Genomic DNA, 5,170 nt, shown 5'->3' on the forward strand with positions numbered 1-5,170 from the left:
TTCGGAGTTGTTATTCTTTTTTTATGCCTTCCAACCTTTTACTACATCTTTAGCGTTTTGGCTGCGATTGCTTATGAGCAAATGATACTCAATATACCTGCCAAGCATCAGGATATGAGCTTCTTAATTATGAGCATGTTAGTGTGCAAATGTTAGCACTTAGCTTCAAGGAGTGCTGTGGCTGTAGAGACTTTTTGATTAGCAAATATTGACACAATACAGCCGAGGCTGATTGGATTGCCTTTAGTTTTTTAATTTTAACCTGATTGATTGATTGCAATCAGTCTGATAGTTGAGAGTCTTCAGTCTGGACCAAAATGGTCAAATGACAGGGTGATGGCGCCTTTCCTGGCAGCTTGCCGCTGGCGTCTAAATGCATTCAAATTCACATTATAGCAGAAAAACAAGCTTCTTGCTAGAACTCCCAGTGGTGTTTTGCTAAACTGCTGCCTTGAAGGTAGGAACAATAATACTTCCTTCATTTCCATTATTAGGTAATGGAAACCAACGGCTGCCTTCAGGTTTAATAGAATTGCTAGTTTGTTTCTATTACAGGATAATGCACGTGTGGAGTTTTCAAATCAGTCTGCCCTTGAATGGCATTACCATGCAGCAATAAGGAGCTTTGACAAGAAAAAACAGACTCATGTTCTGTGTTGAAGGCAGGAGAGAGTACAGACGATGTGGACTTGCTGTGGTCGTGTAACTGCTGCAGAGCTGTGAGACGCAGAGGGCTTCAGTGCTGAATGAAGCCTGAAAAGTTAGTGCTGTCTGATGGGGCAGTTGTTCCTCTTTCATCCTCCAGATTGTGTCCAGAACCTCTTGTGCAATGCTGGCCTCCTTCCTTCGCTCTGAGTTGGTATTCCCTGTGTGTTCGGCTGCAGCTTGTGTATGTAATGCTTGTTTCCCTCATCCCAGCGTGAGTGTATGTGCAGGACAACAAAGGGAAGCCAGGCACAGAGGAGCTGTACTGTGGCTGAAGGGTGGTGGGCTGTCAACAGCGGGTTTCTTCACTTGTGTTTGTGTACATTCTCACTCTGTGGCTCCATGATCATGAAGCACTGCGGGAAATTCACTCTGCAGTGGTGGAATCTGTCCCTCCATCATTAGTTATCTGTCTCTGTCTCCCAATCTTTCTCTCACTCTCTCTCAGCAAGCTTTGTAATCGTTTGTCCTGCATGTGAATGACACCGGCTGGTGGAAGATGTTGTTTTGGCTGACATATCTAGGCCAAGTGAGGATGCTGCTGCAGCAGTAATGAGCATTCCCACGCCAGGAGAGCTGGAGGATGCTATCAAGATGAGAGTTGCAGAGGGAAAAGTAAAGGCCAGTGAAAAATCACCACATCTGCCACAAACACTTTCAGCCTCTCTTGACACAGTGGTGTGATGCTGTGATGACGAAGAGTAGAGCAGAGGGACAGTTTGGCCTCTTATATCCAATCAGGATGTTTCTAAATCTGCAAGTACACTGCAAAAAAAAAACAATAAGCTTGACACATTCTTGCTATGCATGTTTGATTGTGACCCACGTTTCCCCCATTAGGTTTAAAACTCTATTAAGTCCCCTTTCATAGCGGTGTGGTGTCGTATTGGAATTCAGTGAAATGAAAATGAATGGCTTTTTGTTGTGACTTGAAACAATGAGGTTCATGCCCTATTCAAAGTTTAAGGCTCATTCATTTACAGCACAGGCTTGTACAACAAAACGTAAGCTGTAGTCCCTTTATCCTTCACAAATCAAAAATAAAGCTGTTTTTTTATGGAGACCCGAATCCACAAATGAAGTCTCTGAGGCAACATAAGCATTTTTGCATACTTCCCTGCATACTTATTGTACAAGGGTCTGCAGAAAGTATCCTTCTCAGCTCCTATCCCTTATACAAGCCTGAGTCCAGAAAAGTTGGGACGCTGTGTCAAACAGAATTCAATCATTTGTAAATGGTGTTTGTTGACAGTAGTTTTATGAAGTGTTCCTGAGCCCCTGTAGTCATATCCTTCATATAATCATGTGTTCACAAAGTGGTGAACCTCTCTCCATCCTCACTTGTGAATGACTGAACCTTTCAGGATGCTCCTTTCATACCAATCATGATGCTATCACCTGTTACCAATCAACCTGTTTACCTGTGGAACGATCCAAACAGGTGTTTTTGGAGCATTCCACAACTTTCCCAGACTTTAGTTGCTGCATCTAATTCACAATAGGAAAGTATTTACAAAACTCAATGAAGTTGTTGAGGTCAAACTTTGAATATATTATCTTTATACTGTTTTCAACTGAGTATATGTTAAAAAGAATCAGAAAATTATACATTTTCTGTCTGTTTTACACAGCGTTGAAAATATTTGGAATCAGGATCAAACTTTAAACTTAACACTTTTAACTAGCTAAAATATTTTTAATTGAATTTGCTTAAAATGTCTTGAACGTGGACGCTTCAAAGTCAGTGACTGCTGTCATGTTAAAACATAGCCTGACGTCTTAGACAGATAGCAAGAGACCAAAACCTCTTGAGAAAGACGGAAGTGGGAAACAGTCAGACCCTTTCTGAGACGAGAAAAACATTTTCAAGTGACTGTGTGGAGAGGCGGATACAGACAGCAGTGAAAGTCCAAAGAGAGCACAGATGAAGCAAGCCTTCCTCATGACAGCTGAAGCCGTGCGTTGTGCTGTTTACACCGTGTGGCGGCTCCTCCAGGCAGACAACGGTCTCAGCTGAGAGGTGTGTGTCTGTCACAGACAGCGACCCACATACATGGATGGATGGCTCAGAGCACACAGGTGGAAAAGCAGGCCAACTTTTACAGCCTGAGTTTTTTCCTCTTCCAGAGAATTAACATAAGTAATTTGAAATTTTTTGACAGCACTCCAGAATTGTTTATAGTCCTCAAAACATGGCACAGAAAAATCCTTCCCTGTGTCTGTGGATTGGCCACACAGGACTGACGCTGACACAAATGGGTCTGAGAAACAATCATCTCTGACTTCAGGCTAATGAAGGCCAATGGAATACTTTTATTCAGTTATTGAACTACAACTTTATGTTCCCAGTGACAGTCTGCAGCAGATCCAGCACAGCACAACCGTACTATACCTTTCACTGAAACTGATGTTCCTTTATCCTGCCAAGCCAAAATTGTACATAATAATCCCCATAGACCCCCATGTTAAAATCAGAGACAGTATGAAACATGAACGTCGTCTCTGTGATGTCACCCATAGTTTCTGAAGAGCCATTGTGAAGCTCAGGGACAGCGATTCTGGCTGGTGCCATCTTGGCAGCGTTTGACCAAATTCCTAATCCAAAATTTGGCAAAGAGGCGGGGCGTGGTTGAAGCTGAAGCCGGCCAAATGAAGCCCAGTTGCTGAAACCTAGTGGCTAACTGTCACTCGTGCCCATAATTATGCATAACTTAAAGCCTCAATTTAATTGAATGAGTCGGTTATATAAAATTTATAACATTCAATGTCATGAACGGGGACGTTAGCTATAGAGAATAAATCTTCAGGCTGTAGACAATAAAAATTAATATGGGGGTCTATGGGGAGTGACTCACTTTTGAAGCCAGCCTCAAGTTCTCATTCGAAGAACTGTTTTTGCCCTTTTGTGTCAGTTTTATTTTTCAGCCCTGGAGGTTACAAATTGATTTAATTGTCCATCTTAACAGCAGAAATAAACGTGTACACAGCCTGGAACAGCCTGGTCATGCAAACTGATAGCATTAACCCTAACCTTAACTTTCCTATCAAGATGTAATGAGCAGCACATCTGGATACTTACTAAATTTATATGTCAAGTTTGTGAAGGAGGTAACGTAACACATGCAGTAGACTACTTGACATATGTATTTGTGTAATTTGTCTCAACCAATGGATTTTCAACGTGAGAAGACAGAGCAGGACTCTGTAAGAGGACATTTCATCTGTGCAGTAAACACACTGAGAGGCATCACTTCAGCACTGACTTACCTTACAAACGATCAACAACTTTTTGGTTTACACTGATGAAGTATTGACTATTACACCCTCATGCATCAAATTATCTTGTAATACATTACATAACACGGTACTAAGTACTTGATTAGGGCACAACTTGCTCCGTGCTGTCACTGTTCAGATGAAATTATTGACACACCATTGAAGTTTTGTGCTCCCTGATGCAAAAGGCCAGATGAGGATTTGAATGTTTTACCAATCAAGCCACATGACAACACTTTTTTTTTGCCATCTTTCTCTCATTTCCTTATATTTAATGCAGACTCTTTATGATAGTGAGAATTGCTGTTTTCCCCACATACTGTCTGTGAAAAATGGGAAAAATGATTCCAAGTGAGTAAGCTGGACATAGCAGCAATAAGCTTTGAGAACAGTTCACTATGCTTTTAACAGCAGCAGTCATTTTAATGTGGATGAAGTGCACACTGTACATTCATACTTCAGTTGTCTTGGTAGTACACAGTTAAATTTAACACCACCTTCATATACAGAGCTGAATATCAACTGAACTTAAACACACAAACCTCCTCTATGAACTGCCACTTACTCTGCAGTTTCTTGTAATTTTTATTGGGGAAGGACATGCCTGAAGGACACCGCTGTGCCAACAATTTTCTCTTTCTGCAAGGGTAAAGAAACACAGCCAAGAGGAAAAAGCTTGCAAAGTATTAATGAGGAGAAAAGTGACAGGCCGATTTCTGTTGTAAATAGCAGTGAGGAGGCTGCAGATGCAGACGATTGGAGCAGTACCAACAGTTTTACTGTTATATATTGATTTAATGTTGCATTGATTTCATGTGGGTGGTTTTATTTATATTGTTAGTTTGGTACTGTGTTTTGTTATGATGTTATTATGGCTATGTGCATTCTTTCAGGTTCATATAGACCGCTGTTTTGTGTTGTTTATGTTGCTTCCCTTAACACTAATGACCTGCTCCTGCTTGAGCTCTGATCCCTGTGATAGACAAAGCCCTGACCAATCACACAGGAGGGGATCGCCGCAGAGACCAAAGAGGCAGCAGACCAGGAGCATGAGACAGAACAAGAGCGACGGAGATGACAGCAACATGCTAGAGTAGGGCAGAGAGAAACAAGGAAGATAGAGATGGAGGACGGGAACCAGGACTGGACAATGTACAGAGAGGAGGGGAGCAAACGTTACAGCACGACA

This window comes from Chaetodon trifascialis, chromosome 22, assembly GCF_039877785.1.
Source record: "Chaetodon trifascialis isolate fChaTrf1 chromosome 22, fChaTrf1.hap1, whole genome shotgun sequence".
Lineage (NCBI taxonomy): Eukaryota > Metazoa > Chordata > Actinopteri > Chaetodontiformes > Chaetodontidae > Chaetodon > Chaetodon trifascialis.